The sequence below is a fragment of the Cervus elaphus genome, chromosome 10, assembly GCF_910594005.1.
Source record: "Cervus elaphus chromosome 10, mCerEla1.1, whole genome shotgun sequence".
NCBI lineage: Eukaryota > Metazoa > Chordata > Mammalia > Artiodactyla > Cervidae > Cervus > Cervus elaphus.
In genome coordinates, this window is record NC_057824.1 from 24,109,205 (window position 1) to 24,132,735 (window position 23,531).

The following is a 23,531-nucleotide window of genomic DNA, read 5'->3' on the forward strand; positions in this document are numbered from 1 at the left end:
CCCACATGCTGTGGGGCAACTAAACCCCAGCACCACAACTAGAGAAACCCACCGGCACTGCAATGAAGACCCAGCAAAAAAAAAAAACAAAACGGAGAGAAGCGCCCATACCTGCTACAGCCGCAATGAAATTTGCAAACATGATGCTCAGTGAAAGAGGCTGGATGCACATGTTACCTGATTCTATTTATGTGAAATGTCCAGAATTGGCACATCCATAGAGACAGAAAGCAGGTTAGTGTTTGCCAAGGGCTAGGGGATGACTTTTCATACTGTTCATGGAGTTCTTGGAGCAGAAATACTGGAGTGGTTTGCCATTGCCTCCTCCAGTGGACCACGTTTTATCAGAACTCTCTGCTATAATCTGTTTGTCTTGGGTGGCCCTGCATGGCATGGCTCATAGCTTCATTGAGTTAAGGGAGATTGCCGGGAGAAATACCAACAGCCTCAGATATGCAGATGATACCACTCTAATGGCAGAAAGTGAAGAGGAACTAAAGATGAGGGTGAAAGAGGAGAGTGGAAAAGCCGGCTTAAAACTCAACATTGAAAAACTTAAATCATGGCATCCAGTCCCATCACTTCATGACAGATAGAAGGGGAAAAGTGGAAACAGTGACAGTTTTTATTTTCTTGGGCTCCAGAATCACTGCTGACAGTAACTACAGCCATGAAATTAAAAGACACTTGCTCCTTGGAAAGAAAGCTATGATAAACCTAGATAGCATATTAAAAAGCAGAGATATCATCACTTCGCAGACTAAAGCCCAAAAGCTATGGTTTTTCCAGTAGTCATGTATGGATGTGAGAGTGTGAGAGTTGGACTGTAAAGAAGGCTGAGTGCTGAAGAATTGATACTTTAACAATGTGATGCTGGAGAAGACTCTTGAGAGTCCCTTGGACTGCAAGGAAATCAAACCAGTCAATCCTAAAGGAAATCAACCCTAAATATTCATTGGAAGGACTGATGCTGAAGCTGAAGCTCCAATACTTTGGCCACCTGATGAGAAGAGCTGATTCATTGGAAAAGACCCTGATGCTGGGAAAGATTGAAGGCAGGAGGAGAAGGGGATGACAGAGGATGAGATGGTTAGATGGTATCACTGACTCAATGGACATGAATCTGAGCAAACTCCAGGCGATGGTGAAGGACAAGGAAGCCTGGCATGCTACAGTCCATGGGGCCACAATGAGTTGGACATGACTGAGTAACTGAATAATAGGGGGATGACTGCCTATTAGTACAAAGTTTCTTTTGTGGGTGATGAAAATGTTCCTGAATTAGATAGTAGTGATGATTTCACAGCTTTGGGAATATCCTAAAACTCACTGCATGTTACACTTTAAAAGGATGAATTGTACGTGATTCAAATTTTATGTCCATTTTTAAAAGCTTCAATATCATCACACCTAACTCAATGAATAATAATCCTTTGTGTTAGAGATCGTATCCAAAATCCTGTCAAGGTTCATTTCCTGATTGTCTCAAATATTTTTATTTCCCATAGTTTGTTCCAGTCCCATCCCAAGCAGGGCCATGCCATGCAGGTGAGTAATGCACAAACTTGTTAATTAGTCACTAAATTGTGTCTGACTCTTTGCGACCCCATGGACTGTAGCCTGCCAGGCTCCTCTATCCATGGGGTTTTCCATGCAAGAATACTGGAGTGGGTTGGCTTTCCTCCTCTAGAGGATCTTCCTGACCCGGGAATCGAACCTGCTTCCCCTGCTCGGCAGGCGGGTTCTCTACCATGGAGCCAGCAGGGAAGTCCTCTACACAGATAGATCTCTAAACCAGAAGGTTCCTCTCCCCTCTGTTGTCTTACAATGTGTTCGTGAAGGACCCAGAGTCTTGGTCTTTTGCATCTTCTCATGGTCGGTGTCCTGTGGCTTCCCTGGGGGTGGGGGACCCCACATTCTCAGACTGCTATGTAGGGCATTGCACCCCACCAGCTCTCCCCCAGGGGCAGCTGACTTGCCAAAAAAACACCACTGCAAGGTACGGACCTGCACAGAGCTAAGTGTTCAGTCAGAACACACGGAGTGTGCGGTTCAGTCATGTTCAGCCGCTTGGCGACCCCATGGACTGTAGCCCAGCAGACTCCTTTGTTCATGGAATTCTCTAGGCAAGAATACTGGAGTGGGTTGCCATACCCTTTTCCAGGGGATCTTCCCCACCCAGGGACTGAACCCCAGTCTCCTGCACTGGCAGGCAGATTCTTTACCATCTGAGGCACCAGGGAAGCCTGGGTGCTGGATAAACAGCAAGGACTAGGTCTTATCTACAAACTGTTACAGGAGTCTCATCAGAGCCCCCAGCAAACAAGACTTTTCCCAAGCCCTCTTATCTTTCCGCTTCGCACAGGTTTCACAGGGCCCTCCACCCCTTCCATTTCTGCCGCCAGAGCTGTACCCTGCCCTGTGCAGAGGTAGGAGCAGGAAACCTGGGTCTCCATCCTCAGGGAAGTGGTTCTCACCTTCCTCCTCCCATCAGGTGGACCCCAGACTCCCACGCTAGCTCATACAGCTTTGCAGGGCAGGACAAGCTCCCCTCTTTCAGCTCAGAGGCTCACTTTGCGTCTGCGTGCTGGCCAGATTCCACCAGTCATCACAACATACCCGCGTGGGTCTTTCCTTCCTCAGGGCCTTTGCACAGGCTGTTTTTGGTTTTGTTTTTGTTTTCCTGCATCAGTGTTCCCTCTTGCACACACTGATTTATCATGGTGCTGATAACAAGGAGGCTCCAAGCCTCCCTTCCAGACCCCCAGCCTGATGACCCAACTACTGTCTCTACACCTTTTGCTGTCTCTGTTTTGAGTTCTTGAGGGACTTTTCACATGCCCCCTAATTCATCCCTCCTGCTTGCTGTGTTTGGTCATTGATATTCTCTGAGAACTAGAATCTCAGCTCTGGGAGGGAAGGACCCTGTGTCTAGACTCACACTCGGAGGAAGTGGAAGAGCAGGTGAGTGAAGGCCCCGGGGGTGTGTAGGACAGCGATTCTCTCTCTACCCATCTCACAGATGGGGAAATAGAGACCCAGCCACAGCTGAGGTCCATCTGAATAGAAATCAAGGACTCCATTCCGTGTTCCACCTGCCATCAGGAAGGTGTGTGGGCGCCCCACGGGCAGCCCATGGGAGGAACCCACGTCCCCCCTCGGCTCTCTGCCCTGCCTTCCTGGGCACCTGTCGTGGCTGGAGAGGGACAGGGCCCGGGTCAGGTGGGAGGAGGTCTGTGAAGTGGGTGCAGCTTCTGTGGGGTAGCAGGAAGGTGAGAGGCACGGGAGCAGGTGGGCAGCCTCAGGGGCCTGGAGTCATAGGGTTCCCAGGTGCAATAGAGGACACCAGGTAAACCTGAAGCTGAGATAAACAACCCATAATTTTTTAGCATAGGTGTGTCCCAAATGGGCTTCCCTTGTGGCTCAGACAGTCAAGTATCTGCCCGAAATGTGGGAGACCCATACTCGATCCCTGGGTCAGGAAGAGCCCTGGAGAAGAGAACAGCTTCTCACTCCAATATTCTTGCCCAGAGAATCCCATGGACAGAGGAGCCTGGCGGGCTACAGTCCATGCGGTCGCAGAGTCAGACATGACTGAGTGACTAACACGGTTGGTGCCATGTCCCAAATATTGCATGGGACATACTTATCCTAAAAAGTTGCTTACCTCCAGTTCAATTCCACCAGGCTCTCTTATTCTTACTTGTTAGATGTGGAGCCCCAACTTGGGATGGGGGTGCAGGGGGACTGCCAGGTGGGCAGATCTTAGGGACCAGCGGGAGTGCCCGGCTGAGTGTGAGAGGGGCTGCTGGCCTGGGAAAGGCAGGCCTGGGGCTGCTGCTTCCTGCCCCTGCTCCTGCCTGGTGGGGGATGGGGGCAGCTCGGGGCCTCTTCCAGCCCCGGGTCTGATCAAACCCCCTCTGCTTGCTGCTTAACCCTCTGGCCAGCCGCCCTTGACCCACAAGATAAAGAGCAGAAAGTCTGCAGTGCTTAGGGCCTGGTGAGGTCTGCGAGTTACTTACCTGCTGTCCTAATGACACGGACCCCTGCCTGGTGGGGAGGTAAGAGAATTAAAGAGCCGGATGCTTTTGCTCCTTCCTGCAGCTGGCTCACTGCCTGTCCTTTCACATGAGCCCTGCTGGCTGCTTAACCATGCAGAGGTCTTCTTCTCTCAAGTCCAGTGATCCTGCCTCATTGTGCCAGGAGCTTGCTCTTTGCTCTGGTCTCTGCTCTCACACGGAATGAGGTGGGAGGCCTTCGCTAGGCCAGCAGGCCACTCCCCGGAGAGGGGAGATTCCAAAGCAGGGGACAAAAGGGACAGGCAAGCTTTGATATGTCCGACCTGGCCTCCCAAGCTATCTGAGATCTCTCCAGGCTGTGGAGGAGTCAGACAACAGGCCAGAGAAGAAGGCCTCTTATCACTCAAGGGCTGGGCCAAGGGCTGAAATGTCAAGTTCACGGCAGGGCTGTTTCAGGGAGAGCGGGCGGAGGTTGGTACTCATCTTGAGCTCTGGCCTCCTCTTGGAGTGCTGGGAGCTTGGCAGGTCCCTCCCACGAGTGCAGTGCTGGGAAGATCACAATGCTGGTCTTTCTCCCAGCAGCTGGAGGTCCAGTTTGTGTCCTGCCCCCGCTGGAGAAGATGATGCAAGTGGACTCTGCTTGATGGGGCCCTACTGATCTTTTCTGTCTCACCCTCCTCCACCCATCATTCTCTGGAACCCTGGGCCAGAGTCTAAGATTTCCAGAAGCACCATTCTTCTTCCTGCCTCAGGGCCTTTGCACCTTCTGTTTCCCCTTCCAAGAGTACCCTATCTCCCCAGATTTTCTTAGGACTGACAATATGATGAGGTCTCTCTTCAAAAAGACTTTGCTGACTCCCAGCCCGTGTTCCATCCAATCGCTCACATTCCTCCCAATCACTCCTCTCTAGGGTCTGGAATCTAGAAACGTTTTGTCCTCTTTCTAGCACTTTCCATGATGTCTAATTATCTTGGTTTCTTATTCATCAATCTTTCTCCTCCACTGTCCACCACTCAAATATTATCTCCGTAAGAACAGGTGACCCTGGGATGGTGGTCCAGGGGTTAAGACTTCACCTTCCAATGCAGGGGATGCTGGCTTAGTCCCTGGTCAGGAAGCTAAGATCCCACATGCCTCATGGTGAAAAAATAAAAACATAAAACAGAAGCAATATTGTAAGAAATTCAATGAAGACCTTAAAAATGGTGCACATAAAAAAAAAAAAGCTTAAAAAATAAAAACAAATGTCCCTTCTGTCCACTTAGTAAAGGGTCAGGCATACTCTGGACGTTGGAACAGTGTCTGGTGAGTAAGCGATGAAGAGATGAGAGACTCTGGGGAATGTGCCAGGCAGCAGATATCTACCCACTGTGCAGAAGATATTTCGGGTCAGGGCAAACAGAGGCCTGGATTCCACTCCCCGCTGGGTGGGTGTGATCTGAATCCAAGTTTTTCTCAGAAACGCATGCATCACGGACACAGATTGGAATGGGACGGGTAGTGGGGCCAGGCAGCCGAACTTCCAGTTCAGAAGCACGGGTCTCGTGGAGGAGAAGCCCACGTGTTGTCTGGCTGCCAGCCCTGGCAGGTCAGAGAGCCAGCAGGCAGAAAGCCACCACTTACGGGAAATGCTCTGATGAGAAGAAAAGTGCTGAGAGTTGTTTGGATCCAGCACTGGCCCCGGTCAAGATGGGATCAGGAAGCCTGCCCCACCGCATCAGCCCAGCTCAGTTCCTCCTGGGAGTGGCTGTCAGCTGAGAGAGTGCCTTAAGAAAAAGCCAAGGGGCCCCACCCCTCCATCCCTGCTTCCCCGCTTGCAAAAGAACGCAATAAAAAGCAGTTTGTAAAATATTTTAGTGAGTCCTGAGAGGCAGCCAAGTGCGGTGGCTGAGAACACAGACTCACAGCTTGACCGAATTCAAAGCTCAGCTCCTCTGCTTATCAGCCAGGAGATCTTGGGCAAGTTATTAAATCTCCCAGCCTCAGTTTTCTTGCCTGTAAATGAGGATACTTGTGGCATCTCCTTCTGAGCACTGATGGGGAGAGTGAAAGAGTTAATATTTTACTATGTGCTCAGAACATTGCTGGTCTATCCTGTATGCTAAATAAATTATGTCAATCTGTCCTATGACCACGCCAGGAGACAAGCTGGACTGTGTCCATTCTATGGATGGGGAGACTGAGGCTCAGAGAGGGTTTTTAGAGCAGGGGCAGAGCAAACACGTTGTAAAACCCCGAACAGATCTCAAGTCTCCTGCCTCTTGATCAGAGTTCTGCTCGTCATGTAATGCTGGGCTCTACAGCCAAGCTCTTGACCCAAGGTTGCATGGCATTGGCCAGAGTGCTGAGTTTTGTCTCCAGGCGTGTTTGGGTCAGACCCGAGTCACTTAAAAGAGCCAACAGATGGAGTCTATGGAATTAATTGCCAATATTTAAAAATCAGATGTCACCTTCTTTTTTTTTTTTAAATCCTTATTTCTGGTTTCTCTTGAGAAATTGGGCACCCAGGCAATGTAGAGTCTGCCATCCCCCATGGCAGAGCTAAGTGGGGGCTGTCCCCCTCTAAATGAGGTCCCCTATAGCCAGCAAACAGTTTGTTCATTTCTGTTCGCTGTCTGCTCCCGGTAAGTTTGCTTCTGCTTAAAACCCACTGTCTTGGAACTTCCCTGGTGGTTCAGTGGTTAAGAATCCACCTGCCAATGACGCGGGCACGGGTTTGATCCCTGGTCCAGGAAGGTCGCATATGCCGTGGGATGCTAAGCCAGCATGCTGCAACTGCTGAAGCCTGCGTGCCCTGGAGTCCGTGCCCTGCAACGAAAGAAGTCACTGCAGTGAGACGCCCATGCACAGCAACAGAGGCCCAGTGCAGCCAAACAAAACACAAAGCAACAACCATAACAGAAATTAAAACAAAGAAAAAACCCACCGTCTAAGGTGGGACTCCCCAGAAGCAGACCCTACCCACTGACAAGGATTCATATGAGCGTGAGGTTTTAGAGCAGAGGGAAGAAGACAAGGCAGACGTGAGATGTTAGGTAAAGTCCCACAGAAGGTGTATTATCTTCCTGTTGTTGTTCAGTCGCTCAGTTGTGTCTGACTCTGCAACCCCATGGACTGCTGCGTGCCAGGCTTCCCTGTCCTTCACCATCTCCTGGAGTTTGCTTAAACTCATGTCCATTGAATTGGTGATGCCATCCAACCATCTCATCCTCTGTCATCCCTTTCTCCTCCTGTCCTCAATCTTTCCCAGCATCAGGGTCTTTTCCAATGAGTCAGTTCTTCGGGTCAGGTGGCCAAGTATTGGAGTTTCAGCTTCAGCATCAGTCCTTCCAATGAACATTCAGGACTGATTTCCTTTAGGATGGACTGGTTGGATCTCCAGGGGATTCTCAAGAGCCTTCTGCAGCACCACACTTTGAAAGCATGAATTCTTTGGCACTCAGCCTTCTTTATGGTCCAGCCCTCACATCCATACATGACTACTGGAAAAACCATAGCTTTGACTATACAGACCTTTGTTGGCAAAGTGTTGTCTCTGCTTTTCAATATGCTGCCTAGATTCATCATAGCTTTCCTTCCAAGGAGCAAGTGTCTTTTAGTTTCATTAATTTAGTTAATTTCCTACGGCTGCCACAATGAAGTACCACAAATTGGGCAGCTTAAACAACAGATTTTTTTGTCTCTCAGTCTGGAGGCCAGAAGTCCAAGGTCAAGATTGTCCATAGGGCCAGGCCCCCTATGAAGGCACCAGGGAGGGGTCTGTCCGGGCCCCTCTCCCGGCTGCTAGTGGTTCCTAGGCTTGTGGCGGCATGACTCCATCCTTCTCATGGTATTCGCCCTGTGTGCGTGCTTCCCCTTTTTAGAGGGATACCAGTCATGCCGGATTGAAGGCCCACCCTACCCCAGTGTGACCTCATCTTAAATATTTACATCGGCCATGGTGATTTTACTTCCAGACAAGGTCTCATTCTGAGGGACTAGGGGCTGGGATTTTAACATATATGAATGTGGGGAGGGAGGGAACAAGGCAGCCCAGAAGGTAACTGTGGCTCACTCAGAGTCTCCACGAGGGGGAAAGGAGTGGAAATATTTGTACCCGCCCCTACCCGCCACCACCACGGTCCCCTGCCATGCATCAGCCAGCCATTGGATAAGGGCTGCCCCCAGCAGGGTCAGGAATTCCTGGGCACTTGCAGCTCCGGCCACACAAAGGCAAAGCAGGTTCCAGCAGCAGGAAGGTCGTCCTCCAGGAAAGAGGAGTTGGTGGTGCTGTTGGGAGTGAAAGTTCACAGGGGGCTGCTGGGCATGAAGGTGGGAAGGGATCTGAAAGCTGTGAGCCTCTGCTGTGCTCACCATCCATGGGATACACTGAAAACAGAGCCTTCAGCCCACATCTGCCACCCACGTGCGTGGTGTAGATTGGTCTCTCAGGGTATTCCTTTATCCATATGCGGACCACGTTAGCTGGACTGGAGCTGCCGGGGTGGGCGTGAACTGTACACATCCGCCCCCAATCCATGGGTCCCCTGACCCGGCTGGTACTCAAGGACAGGTCGCAGGTGGCTGTGCAGAGCCCTCATACCTGCCAGCCTCACCTACAGAGGGGCTGAGGAGCCCTGGGACAAATGGGACTCCCAGCTCGGAAACCACAGCTCAAGAAATGTAGCATCTGTAGGCAGGAAGTGCAGTGCGGATGCTCAGTCATGTCTGACTCTTTGCGACCCCATGGACCATAGCCTGCCAGGTTCCTCCATCCTTGGGATTTTCCAGGCAAGAATACTGGAGTTAGGTTGCTATTCCCTTCTCCGGGGTGTCTTCCCATACTGGGCTCAAACCTGGGTCTCCTGCATTGAAGGCATATTCTTTACCTCTGAGTCACCTGGGAAGCAGGAAGGGACACCAGAAATGAGGATAACTTTGGGCTTCCCTGGTGGCTCAGATGGTAAAGAATATGCCTGCAATGCAGGAGATCCAGGTTTGATCCCTGGGTGGGGAAGACACCCCGGAGAAAGGAATGGCAACCCACTCCAATATTCTTGCCTGGAGAATCCCAAGGATGGAGGAGCCTGGAGGATTATGGTCCATGGGGTCGCACAGAGTCAGACATGACTGAGCTACTTTCACTTTCATGAGGAAATGTGGTCCTCAAGTGGTGAATTTGATTCAACGCTGAAGGAGGGGACAGAAAGGAGTGGTGCTCTGGTTGCATGTGCAAAGGTGATAAAAGTGGTCCCCACCCCAGTCATCTGAACACTTAAGATGCTTATGTGCGGGTGGCTGGGGGTCCAGGCAGCCTTGCTGTGGATCACCTGCTGGGAGGATGTCTCGAAGAAGAAGGCAGCGGTGTGGTCTGGGAGATGCTCACAGACACCGACCCCAGGGAGGAACAGTGCTGTGGTGGCAGGTGGCAGCCTTGACCTTTGAGAACCTCAAGGTTTGAACTAGAAATCCCAGCTTGACCAACAGCACTAGCCGGTCTATCTGTGCCCTGTGCAGCTCCATGGGTTCATGGTGGCAGCTGTGAGACGGCCCCAATCCCACCCTCTGCACCCCTGACACTAAACCTGCTAGCAGCTGAGGGTGGTTGAGGCCAGCAGACATGGAAGAACGAACTGAAGCTTGGTGCGTGGGGGTGTCGCTGCTTGTAGGGCCAACCTCGAGGCCGCACACCAGAGCACATCACAGCTGATACCCCTGGAGTCTGACAATCTGGTTCCTGTCCCAGCTCTGCCACAGCTCTGAGCATTGGGCCTTAGCCTGGGCTAGGCTGTTTGAACAAACAGACCTTACATTTTCTGAGCCTTAACATGATAGAAATTCTCTCCTGCTCCCTTAGTAGCCCTGAGTTGATGTTCAGGCTGGCAGGGTAGTTCTCCACTTCAAAGAACCCAAGCTATTTCTGGGCTCCTCTGGGGGCTCAGAGGGTAAAGAACCTGCCTGCAATGCAGGAGACCCAGGTTCGATCCCTGGGTGGGGAAGATCCCCTGGAGAAGGGAATGACAACCCACACCAGTATTCTTTACTGGAGAATTTCATGGACAGAGGAGCCTGGCTGCCGACAGTCCGTGGGGTCACAAAGAGCAGATACAACTGAGCAACCAGCACACACACAGGCTCTTTCTGTCCCGTGGCTCCATTGCCCTTGGGCCTTGTTGTCTTCCACACCCAGAAATGGAAGGGGAAAGAGAACACGGGGGAGGGAGACCCACTCTCTTAAAGGACCCAGGAGCGGCAGAGATGCCACTGGAGCGAACTTGGTCACATGACCACACACAAATGCAAGGGAGGCTGGGAAATGTGGTCCAGCTGTGTGCCTGGCTACAATCTTACTTTTTTTTTTTCCAGTCAAGTTTTTTAAGTTATTTATTTTTAACTGAAGGGTAATTGCTTTACAATATTGGTTTCATTTCTACCAGACATCAACATGAACTAGCCGTAAGTGTACCTATGTCCTCTCCCTCTTGAATCCTATGTTTATAGAGAATTGAGAAGACAGCTTTTGATGGATATTTATCAGCGTCTTCCCCAAGGTGAGTTAATGCCTCTGGGGTCCCATCTTCTTGACTAAAAAATAAGAATGACAGCCCTCCCTCATGAAAAGTGCTTAGCGCTGTGCCTGGCATATGACAAACCCCTGAAAAATGAGCATCCAGCATTACCAGGTACCTGTCGCCACCACGGGGGTTCTTGGATCTGCTGGGGGAGAGGAATGATAGACAAGGCTGGACCTCCTGGTAGGCAGGAGGGGTCAGGCAGATTGAGATTTGGGGCATTAACTGCAACATGACTACACTTGGACTCCATCTGGGGAAACCCAAATGTCTATAATTACTCAGCTTCCCTCAGAATTCAGCGCAACACTTTGCACGTTCAGGTGTGAATGTTGAGTAAGTGCGATATTGCCAGTTTCAGAGAATAATCAACATTAGCTCCTGTCTTTCAGAGCCCCGAACGAGGTGAGCGGCCAACCCCCAGGCTGGCTGGACGTGGCCAAGGGACATCAAAGACTCAATCTTCACTTCTCAGACTCACTTGGTCTTCATGCCTCTAAGACACGGCCTCAATTCATAGTTTTAACTAAGTTCGCTTTTGGAAAAACCCCAGCCACCCAGCAGAGACCTTGAGAAAGGCCCCACCTTGAAGCTGATTGACCACTTCTGCCTGAGGGGCTGTGTCAAGGCCCCCCTACTGTCCCCAGCACAGCCACGAGGTCCTCCCCCAGCTGTGCTCAGGGCGCTTCTGCTCCCAGGACCTCAACAGCATCCCCAGACGTCCTCCTCCAACCAACAGGACTCAGCTTGTGGCCTTCATTTTTCTGATGGAAGCTCACACCCGGGGAAGGGAAGGCATTGGCCTGGGGCCACGCTGCTGGACAAGAAAGAGCCGGACCCCGATTCACTCAGTCTCTCCGCTTTCTCTCCTTCTCCCCCTCCTGCAACACACCTTCTGGCCCTCACTCAAGGTGAGACTGTTGTCAAACTGTAACTGGATCTTGTTGGACTCCCGCTTCAGACTCTCCAAAGGCTTCCCATCCACATAATCCAATCTCAGCTCTGGGCTCTGTGTGATGCCCCCAGGAGATGCCTCCACCCGCTCCTGCCGCCCCCCACCCCCTCCCCAGGCAACTTCCATCAGCTGTACTTCCTCCCCAGCTGTACTTCCATCCTTGTTCTCTGGGCTCAGAGAACTTACCTCTGCCTGGGGGGTGTGGGGGCGGAGGGGGAAGTTGCTCTTTCTTCTGTGCCTGATGTGTCCCCAACATGTCCTGACGTGCTTATCACAGACCAACAGTGTCACATCCTTCAGGTGGCTCCTCAAATGTCACCACCTGGAACAGCCACAGTTGGTGCCCACCCCCTACCCCGCACCTCTGGGCATTTGTGGTTCCCAGCCTGCAAACACCTGCCATTCTTTGCTGGGGGCTTTCTCTGTCTTCCAAAAGCCATCAGGCCCAGCAGTGGGGCAGTAAACCCCTAGGAGCTCCCTGCACCAATGACTTTCAAGAGCTGGTGTCTAAATGCCTCAATACCCTCATCCCTGGGTGGATGGGTGTCTCTGACGCTCTGGTTCTGTGCAGCCTCCTGGGAGCCCCAGTGGGATGGATGCCCGCTGTTCAAGGTCTCTCTTCCCTGCCTCCCAGCAGCACTTCCTGCCACCCCACCCCACCCCCCCATTCCTTGGGGTCAGCTTCTGGAACACTTCACACCCAGACACACTCTTAGAGGCCTTCCTTGCCCAAAATATCTGTAGGAAGTTGACTTGCAGCCCCAGAGAAGATCTGTCCACATCCTAACCCCTGGAATCTGAGAATGTGACTTTATTTGGAATAAGTGTCTTTGCAGGTATAATTAAGGATCTGGAAATAAGATCATCTTCCTGGATTACCGATGGGGGACTGCTGGGGGAAGGAGGGCTAAATCCAGCAACTGGTGTCCTTTTAAGAAGAAGAGAGGACACACACACACACAGAAGAAAGTCTTGTCAAGACACAGACACGGAGGAAAAGGCCATGTGCGGATGGAAGCAGAGACTGGAAAGATGCCTTCACAAGCCAAGGAACATCAGTGGCCCCCAGAAGTTAGGAGAGAGGTGTGGGGCAGATTACCCTCTAGAGCAGGGTTCCCAGACTCCAGACCATGTACCAGTACCTCCCGTCAGCTCCGCAGCAGCATTAGATTAGAAGTAAAGTGCACAAAAAATGTAAAGGGCTTGAATCATCCCCAAACCATCCCCTCAACCCCCCTACCCCCTGTCCATGGAAAAATTGTCTTCCATTAAATCAGTGCCTGATGCCCAAAAGGTTGAGGACTGCTGCCCTAGACCCTCCAGAGGGAACCAATTCTGCCAACACCTTGATCTCAGACTTCTGGCCTCTGGAACTGTGAAAGAATGCATTCCTGTTGTTTTAAGCCACCCATCTGGTGGTCCCTGATGCTGGGAAAGATTGAGGGCATAAGGAGAAGGGGGCGACAGAGGATGAGATGGTTGGATGGCATCACTGACTCAATGGATATGACTTTGAGCAAACTCCAGGAGATAGTGAAGGACAGGGAAGCCTGGCGTGTTGCAGTCCATGGGGTCGCAAAGAGTAGGACACGACTTAGCGACTGAATAACAGCAACAAGTTAGTGGTCCTGTTACAGTAGTCCCAGGAAGCTAAGACAGTATCTGAGTTGCTCTGCACCCCACAGACCCCAGTAATCAACACATCACTCAACTGAACATTGCCATCAGAAAGTACTCAGGCGACCTCTCTGCTTACTGTCTGTGTCCCCCACTGGAATGAAAGCAGGTCCTAACTGTCCTCTTTGCCCCACCCTGTATCTCAGCCCCGACACGTCACCTGACCCGCAATAGGCCCTCAGTCCAGAGCTGGTGAATGAATGGATGAGCCAGTGACCTCAGCCAGGTCCTTGTCCACTCCTCCTCAGCTCCCACCTGATCTAGAAGACCAATATCCACCCCCAGCTAAACTTGGCCTCATTCTCTCATGGCCTGGAGCTCTCAATCCAGCAGCATGTTTAGAGTCCCCTGGAGATTTTTTCACAAGACCCTGGCCCACAAGATCCCTGAGACTCTGGACTGGTCTGAAGTAGGACCAGCAGCATTTTTCTTAAAAAAAAATGAGCTTGTTGCCTTACCCTTTTTTTTTTTTTTGGTTTATTTATTTTTGGTTGCTCTGGGTCTTCATTGCTGTCTGGGCTTTTTCTCCAGTTGTGGCGTGCGGGCTTCTCACTGCAGTGGCTTCTCTTATTGCAGCGCACGGGGTCCAGGGCGTGTGGGCTTCAGGAGCTGCCGCACATAGGCTCAGTAGTTGTGGCTCCTGGGCTTTGGAGCTCAGGCTCAGTCGTTGCACTGCACGACTTTGGTTGCTTCACGCCATGTGGGATCTTCCCAGATCAGGGATCAAACCCATGTCTCCTGCATCGGCAGGCAGATTCTTGGCCCACTGGGCCACCAGGGAAGCCCAGCGGCCGTTTTTTAAAAAGTCCTCCAGGTGATGCCAATGGGAAACCAAGGTTAAGAAGCACTGGTTTAGTTGGGGGCAGGTGGTGGAGAAACAAACCAGGGTCAGAGCTCTGAGGTGACACCCCCACCCCAGTTTTCCTGGTCAGAGGGAGTTCCAGAAATGCAGGACTTGCAGCCCCAATCAGGATGAGTTGGTCTAAGTGTTGAATGATATTCCAAGTAGCAAGCCACACCCCATCCTGTTGCTTTTAGAGGAAGGAAACGTTACCATCGAGAACAGAAGCCGGTAGGTATCTGCTCAAGCCATAAGGACGTCAGAAAAGAGGGGCAGGGCCAACGGTGGGACAGTGTGGGGGAAGGGTGGGAGCTGGGGCTCAGGCAGCCCATGCTGATGACAGATAGGCAGCCCCCCACACCCCCCGGCAGGCACGATTCTAATAGAAGCATTTTCTGGTAAGGATTCTAACAGAAAGACTTTCCCATGTGGTTTGTGGGCACTGCAGACTCATTATGAGAGTCTTTTGGGGTCAAGTTGGGTTTGTTTCCTCCTCGGGGTCCCCTACTAGGGCCTGGAACATAGTAGGTGCTCAGTAAACAGAGGTTGCATGAATAAAGGCATGTGAGAGACAGATTAAAAGGCAGAGACGTCACTTTGTCGACAAAGGTCTGTCTAGTCAAAGCTATGGCTATTCCAGTGGTCATGTATGGATGTGAGAGTTGGACTATAAAGAAAGCTGAGCACCAAAGAATTAATGCTTTTGAACTGTGGCATTGGAGAAGACTCTTGAGAGTCCCTTGGACTGCAAGGAGATCAAATCAGTCAATCCTAAAGGAAATCAACCCTGAATATTCATTGGAAGGACTGATGCTGCAGCTGAAGCTCCAATACTTTGGCCACATGATGTGAAGAACTGACTTATTAGAAAAGACCCTGATGGTGGCAAAGATTGAAGGCAGGAGGAGAAGGGGACGACAGAGGATGAGATGGTTGGATGGCGTCACCGACTCAATGGACATGAGTTTGAGCAAACTCTGGGAGATGGTGAAGGACAGGGAAGCTTGACGCGCTGCAGTCCATGGGGTTGCAGAGTCAGACACAACCGAGTGACTGGACAACAACAAGAGATAGATAATCATGTCTGCTGGGAACAACTAGGCCTTTCCCGACTTCCTCCTGCCCCAGGAGCAGCCCTGCAGTGGAGGGTAAACACCCAGCTCCCTCGCCATGAGGTGACCTTTCCTCCTTGGAATAGCTTCGCAAATAAACATTCCCACCCATATCCTTTTTTCATGGTTCCTTTCTGGGGAGCATACTGGTTGGGCCCCCTTTTGTTTCCGTTTCCTGCATTCAAGATCGTAGAACCAGTTTGTGATCTGAAGTCTTCCTGGGCCTGAGAAACCAACAGACACTCCTGTTTGCCCAGCAGCTGGGGTCATCTGGTAGGCACCAGTGTAGCCCTATGGATGTGCCTGTCTGGTGTTCATTCTGATGGCCTGGTACTCTTTCTAATGCTCTGCCCTCCCGAATTATTAGACCAGACTTACTGAGGTGTTATTCCTATACTATAGGACTGATTTACTTAAAATATGCAATTCAATGGCTCTTAGTATATGAACTGCGATGTCTAACCGTCACCGTAGTCAACCTTAGAACATTTCCAATGGTCCAAGTTACACTGTATACCCAATTCACTATCCCCCCAAATCTTCTTCCTCCCCAGCCCAAGGCACCTGCTAATCTATTTTGTCTCCATGAATTTGCCTATTTGGACATTTCATATAAATGGAATCATACAATATGTGGTGTCTGGCTTTGTCCTTCCGCTCTGGCTACTTTCACTTAGCATGGTATTTTCAAGGTTCGTTCATGTTGTAGCATATATCAATGCTTCACTCCTTTTGAAGGGCAAATAATATTTGATTATATGGGAGTTGTTGTTGTTGCATGGGTAGATCACACTTGATTTAGCCATTTGGGTTGTTTCCAGTTTTTGGCTCTTCTGAATAAACTGTTATGAACATTCCTGTATACATTTTAGTGTGGAAAGATTTTTTATTCAATTCTATTGGGTATATACCTAGGAGTGGGATTGCTAGGTTTATATGTCTTTCGAGAAACTGCCAGATTCTTCTCCAAAGCCATATTGAATAAAAAAAAAATTTTTTTAAGGGGCTTCTCTGGTGGTCCACACTTCTAATGCAGGGGGCGTGGGTTCAATCCTTGGTCAGGGAATTAAGAACCCACATGCCTCATGGCATGGCCAGGAAAAACTAATTAAAAAAAATTTTTGATGGAAGTCGAACATAACAATACATACAGAAAAGTGCAGAATCATAAGTGTACAACTTCATGTGTTTTCACAAGCAGAGCAGCCCCATGTCACCAGCTCCCAGAATCAAGATGCATGCTGTTTCCAGCCCCCAATGCCCTCCCGCAAGGGGAACCACTGTTTTGCCTTTTCATAGCACAAGTTCATGTTCCTTTCTGGATGTAAAATATCCTCCACCCTGGTGACCCATCTTCATAACCAGGACTCCCTGCCTCCCTGCAGCACAGAGGAGTCCTCTTCTCTCCCTGCTCCCCTCCCACCAGGTCAGAGCACTGCCTTCTCTGTACATCAGAGAAGGGCCAGACCAGCTTCGAGAAGGAAGCAGATTGCCTCATCTCTCAGGAATCCTTTATTCTGCTTCCATGTCTCGCAAGAGGAGGCAAGAAGGCCCAAGAAGGAGGCTGGTGACCTCAGGCTGCTAACACACCCCCCAAATCTGGAGCAAGGGAGGCTAGCAGTGGGGCTTCATGCAGCTTCCAAGCCTCTCCCCTCACCCCACCTCCACCCCCAAGCCAACCGACCTCTGGGACTTTTAGGGGATTTCCTGAAAGTTGCAGAACCAGGAGACGTTTCCTTGATCTCAGCTTGGCCTTGACCTCCCACACTCAGCCTGAAACCGAGAGCTGGGGTTGGTCTGAGCTGTGACTTCTCCTCTGGGATTTGGATGCAGGCCAGACACAGGAACTTCAAAGCCAGAACTTGTGTGGCCTGAGGGCATGGATGGAGCCTCTTCCTCTGTTTGACACCCTGGAGAGCTGGGATGGCTTAGCCTGGCTAAGACACACAGTGGATGGGAAGGGGGTCTGTCACCTGGATCACAATCTCCAGGGGCCGGGGCAGGTTAATGGGGTGGAGGGGGGTCATTTCAAGATGGTGCTGCTGAAGCAAAGCCATGACATGACTGCTAGGCTGCAGTGAGAGGACCCCAGAGGAGGCAGAGTGTGCCCGCTGTTGCCCTCTGCACGGACCCTTCTGCCTTCATCACCTCCCACACTTGCTCTGCACAGGGCTCTGACCCTTAAGGACCATGTCAGCAGGCAGGCTCTGAGCCCCCCAGCTTCCATTGGCCAATCTGGGACCCCAGCAGGAGATCAGAAGATGGAGAGACCGAGCTCGCCCCATCAAAAATCAACAAAGCGGGACATGAGTTAAAGCGGCACACGAGTTAAGGCGGCGAGGATGGGTTTTATTCAGCAATGCTCTCGTAATAAGGAAGAAGGATACTGTAGGATGGGAAGGGCTTTGTTCATGGGATTAGGTCCCCTGAATTTGTTAATGGATGTCTGTCTGGAGGAGAAAGCTGAGCAGGTAAATAAGACAGGTGGACCTCTTACCTGTTCTCTTTCTAGAGAGGTCTCTATGAACAGGTTTCATCAGTATAATATATACAGGAATGGATTTTTTAAAAAAGAGAGAATAGTGGAAGGAAGATATGGAAGAGGAGATAAAAGTGGATGTGGGAAATCCATGCATTTTTGGCGGGTTAAAGATGGTGAGTCTCACCTCTGCAAAACGGAAATGGAGTGCTAGCCAAATCCATCAGGCAAGAAAAGAAATTGGAAAGGAAGAAGTAAAATTACCTCTGTTCACAAATGATATGGTCTGATATGTGAAAGTGAAGTCGCTCAGTTGTGTCTGACTCTTCAAGACAACACCATGGACTGCAGCATACAAGGCTCCTTCATCCATGGAATTTTCCAGGGAGGAGTACCGGAGTGGGTTGCCATTTCCTTAGAAAACTCTAAATAGTCCGTGCCAAAAAATGGTTAGAATTAATAAATGAATTCAGCAAAGTAGCAGGACACAAAACCAACACAGAAGTCAGTGGCATTTCCATATACTAACAATGAATGATCCAGAAAGGAAATTAAGAATACAATAGCATCAAAAGGAATAAAATACTTAGGAATTAATTTGACCAAGGAGGTAAAAGACTTGTACAAGCAAAACTTCAAAACATTGCTGAAAGAAATCAGAGAAGACATAAATAAATGGAAATACAATGTGTCCTATATTCATTAACTGGAAAACAATATTGTTAAGCTGTCAGTATTTCCCAAATCAATCCACAGAGTCAATGCAATCCCTATCAAAATCCCCATGACCTTTTTGCAGAAATAGAAAAATCCGTACATATGGAATCTCAGGGATTCCAAATAGCCAAGATAATCCTCAAAAAAAACAAAGCTGGAGGACTCACACTTCCTGATTCCAAAACTTCCTACGAAGCCACAGTAAGCAAAAGTGTGGTGCTGACAGAAACACAGATACGCACACCAAGAGGATAGAATAAAGCACGTAGACTTGAACCCTCATGTATGGTCTTCCCTGTTAGCTCCAACAGTAAAGAATCCATCTGCAACTCAGGAGACCCAGCTTCTATCCCTGGGTCAGAAAGATCCCCTGGAGAAGGAAATGGGAACCCACTTCAATATTCTTGCCTGGGAAACGCCATGGACAGAGGAGCCTGGCGGGCTACAGTCCATGGGCTCACAAGGAGTCAGACACGACTGAGCAACTAAGCGTGCACACATATATTTGGTCAAAGGTTTTCAACAGGGGAGCCAGGACCATTCAATTGGGGAAAGTCAGTGTTTTCAACAAAGGGTGCTAAAAAAACCCTGAAAGAAAAAACCTGCCAAAGAGTGAAGTTAGACCTCTACCTAACACTATATATAAAATTAACTCAAAATGTATCAAAGACCTGGAACTAGTTTTAACTCCTGTAAGAAAACGTAGGGCAAAGGTTCGCAACACTGGATTTGGCAATCATTTCTTGGATATGACACCAAAAGCATGGGCAACGACCACCAAACTATAGACAAACTGATGTGAACGAGAAAAGTGTAAATTGTGCCTCCAAAGGCCACTATCAACAGAGTAAAAAGTAATCCACAGAATGAAAGACAATTTGCAAATCATGTGTCTGATAAGGGATTAATAACCAGATTATTTGCAAATCATGTAACTGATAAAGGATTAATATCCCGATTATATAGAAAATTCCTAAAATGCAACAATCAAAAACCCAAACAACCCAATACAAAATGGGCAAAGAACTCAGTCATTTATCTGAAGAGTATAGGCCAATAAATGCATGAAAGGGAGCTCAGCATTAGTGATCTTTGCTGTGGCTGCTGCTGCTGCTAAGTCGCTTCAGTCATGTCCGACTCTGTGCAACCCCGTAGACGGCAGCCCACCAGGCTCCCCTGTCCCTGGGATTCTCCAGGCAAGAACACTAGAGTGGGTTTAGTGATCATTAAGGAAATGCAAATCAAGACTGTGAGAGGGACTTCCCTGGTGGCCCAGTGGTTAAGATCTCACCTTCCGGTGCAAGGGGTGTGTGTTCGATCCATATTTGGGAAACTAAGATCCCAGATGTCTCACAGTCAAAAAAAAAAAAAAAAAAAACACACACACACAAAACAGAAATAATATTGTAACAAATTCAATAAAGATTTTTTAAATGGTCCACATCAGAAAAATCCTTTAAGAAGAAAAGCCTGCAATAAGGTGTCACTTTATACTCACTGCATGGCTACTATTTTAAAAGAAAAAAAACGGTTGCTAAGGATGTGGAGAAATTAGAACCCTTGTGAATTGTTGGTAGGAATGCAAAGCGGTACAGCCACTGTGGAAAATGGTAAAGCAGTTCCTCTAAGAATTAAAAATAGAGCTACCAGATGATCCAGCAATCCCACTTCTGGTTATACACCCAAAAGAACAGAAAGCAAAGTCTCAAAGTGACATTTGTACACCCAGATTCACAGCAGCATTATTCACAATAGCTAAAGCATGGAGGCAACCTGTGTCCTGTGAATGAGTAAATCAGCAAAACGTGATACCTACCTACAACAGAATATTATTCAGTCTTAAAGAGGAAGGAAATTCTGACCCATGCTAGAACATGGGTGAAACTTCACAGCACGATGCTAAGTGAAATAAGCCAGTCACAAAAAAGACAAATCCTGGATGATTCAACATGCTTGTTGATTCAAGAATGGTGGACATTTCTTCCTAGATGGGAGCAACCAGACGTTGCTGAAATTGGGGTGATCTTTGTCCACTGCCCTGTCAGATTTGAAGAAGCAGAATCATGCATTTACTTGGAAAGGAGAACTCACCCCTGTGGTTTCTCCATCTTGGGAGGAAGTTCCATGAAAACAAACCAAAACTTGTTTTTGAAACACTTTCTCCAAAAATATGTTGGATACTTAGAATTACCACTCGCTTCCCTGAGGATGCCTGGAGGGTCACTGCCAAGCCTGGCTTGGGGATGAGGAATTTCCAGGGTTGTATGAGTTTAAGCAGCAGCTCAGCCACCCGCCCTTCTCAGAGTCTCCGTAGCTGGCCATCAACTCACATTTATTAACACCCATTCCGAAGGTGGCAGCTTCAGATAAACACTAACTGGGCACCTGTGAATGCTGAATATTTTGGTGGTGGGGAGAGGGGAGACAAAGTATGTGAAAGGCAAATTCTGGGCTAGTTCCAATGAAGACGTTTTCACTTTTTGTCATGAGATCACGAGCAAGTGGCTTTGCCTCTCTGAGCTTCAGTTTTCCTGCCCTCAGCCTTGTGCCTTACCCGCCTTGTGGGGTTGCTGGGTGACTCAAATGAGAAAGCCTAGGTGAGTGTGCCTTCAAAAGTCAGGAAGGCCCAGGAAGCATGGGGCGTTGTCATTTCTGTTGGGGGAAACTCAAAGTCGCAATGATACACACGCCAATGAGCGTCAAGTGAAGTATCAGAAACGGATCCCCAAAAAGATGTGGTGGAATGGAGTGGAGAGGCCGGAAGCTGGGTTTCAGTTCGTTATTGTGAGTTTCACAGATTTTCCACCCCCGTGCTTCTTGGTTTCCTTTTCTGTAAAATGGAGATCAAAGTGTCTACATTTGGGGCCATTTTGAGATCATAATAATCAATACGAACCTGGGCTGGACCCTTACTCTGTGCTGGGCTCAAGGGTTTCGTTCACCATGCCTCATGGCAGCTCCAAGGGGTAGGGACTTACTTTGACTTCCATGACACAGATGAAGCTCAGAGAAGTCAATCAACTTGCCCAGAGTCACACAGCTTGGGAGAGGTTTACCAGGCTCCCCAACGTGTGCTAGTCAATGTGTGAAAATGCTTGTAAAATGTCAAGCTTCGAACAAAGCTGCAATGTTGTCAGTGATTGCAAGGGGACAGGGAGTGGAGGTGAAGAGAACATAGAAGTGGTGAGTGGTGAGTGGGTTAATCTGAGGGGCCTTCCTGGAGGAAGCAGATATGTGGTCAGGTCTAGAAGTAGATAATGGCTATTGACAAGTAGAGAGAAGGGTGAGGGAATTCCAGGTGGGTGGATTGACAGGGGCAAAGGCAGGGAGGGGGAATTACTAAGCTCTGTGCGTGGGGTGAGAAAGAAGCTTGTCTCTGACTGGAGATTACTGACAAGAGGGCTGAGATGAATTGAGTGTGGTTAAAACAGTACGTGGGAGGACATTAAAACTGTGTTATAACCACAATTGTGTTAGTATTACTCGAAGGCTTGCTTGGTACTGGGTATTCTGACCAGCACTTAGCTCAAACTTCAGTTTTCTCATCTGAAAACAGGTTAAATACTTGTCTATCTCTCAGGGCTGTTATGAGCATTCTATGAAAGTGTGAAGTGAAGTAAAAGTTGCTCAGTGCTTCTGACTCTTTGTGACCCCATGGACTGTAGCCTGCCAGGCTCCTCTGTCTGTGGGGATTCTCCAGGCAAGAACACTGGAGTGGGTTGCCATGCCCTCCTCCAGGGGATCTTTTCAGCCCACAGATTGAACCCAGGTCTCCCGCATTGCAGGCAGATTCTTTACTGTCTGAGCTACCAGGGAAGCCCAAGAATACTGGAGTAGGTAGCCTGTCCCTTCTCGAGGGGATCTTCCTGGCCCAGGAATTGAACCAGGGTCTCCTGCATTGCAGGCGGATTCTTTACCTGGCAGAATAGGTGTCCAACTCTTGTAAGCCTAGAAATATATTCCATACCTGCGGCTTCCCGGCCCCCCAGACTCTTGGGGCACACCCTGGGTACGCTTCATTCATTCATACATTCTACAGCATTTCCTGAGTGCCCAGGGCTTCCCAGATAGCTTGGCTGGAGGGTCTGCACAGGACAGGGAGGCCACTCAAACCACCCACCTCTTCTCCCGGCCAGTGTGGTCTCCCCGCCCCACCCTCGCCTCGGCATCCCACCCGGGCTTGGCTCTAACTAAACCTTTGTACAGTCAATAACAATTATAGTAGCTATGCCAGATGTTATTCCCACTGTCCCCACAAGGTTCTTAGGAGACCGAAAGTAGGACAAAAATAGTTACGTGATCTCCTGGTGAAGTCAGGTTCTCTCTTCCCTGGATGGGAAGCGTCATCATCACGGAAAACAGGATTTCCTTTTTCTCTTAAAAGACTTCGGCTTTATGGTCTTGCACTGTAGCTGAGAGTGTGAACAAAGACTCAACCTTTGGGAGGCTAGATCAATACTTACCAGCAGTGTCTAGGCACTTAAAAGTGTTATGAGCCTTGCAGTGTTGTAGGTAAAGAAAACCAAAGTTACATCACTGTCCATTCTTAAGAGGAGCTGGTTAGGTCAACAATGAAACATTGTACACATTTTGTACAATATGATAGCTCTATCAAAAACAAGGAAAGAGGGCTTCCCTGCTGGCTCAGTGGTAAAGAATCCGCCTGCCAGTATGGGGGACATGATTAGATCCCTGATCTAAGAGGATCCCACATGCTGAGGACAAACTAAGCCCATGCCCACAGCTATTGAGCCAGTGCTCTAAAGCCTGTCAGCCACCAACTTCTGAAACCTACGTGCCTAGATCCCGTGGTCTGCAACAAGAGAAGCCACTGCAATGAGAAGCCCGTGCACCTCAGGTAGAGAGTAGCTCCCACTCGCCGCAACTAGAGAAAAGCTCACGAAAATCAGCAACGAAGACCCAGCACAGCCATAAATAAATAAAGATAAATCTTTTTTTTTTTTTTTAAAGGAAGGAGATTTGCAGGCAGGGAAATTGAAAAATATCCAAAATACATTAAATGAAAACTTCGAAAATCTAGCTGCTTAACAGTATGTGTGGTGTGATATTAGAAAACCTCCCTTGATTGTCTCTTGGGAGAAGGACAAGCGTGGCTAGCAGGATTTATTTTTTATCATTTTGGAGAAAAGAAAGGGCTTCCCAGGTGGCGCAGTGGTAA

The 23,531-nt window shown here is 49.2% G+C and overlaps 1 long non-coding RNA gene across 1 annotated transcript; it reads left to right on the forward strand.

The window, feature by feature from the left end:
- Positions 1 to 1,540: 1,540 nt before the first annotated feature.
- Positions 1,541 to 23,221, forward strand: LOC122701402. The gene is made up of 3 exons (XR_006343067.1): positions 1,541 to 1,552; positions 5,555 to 5,564; positions 23,041 to 23,221. It is a non-coding gene; the product is annotated as an uncharacterized LOC122701402 (long non-coding RNA).
- Positions 23,222 to 23,531: the final 310 nt, after the last annotated feature.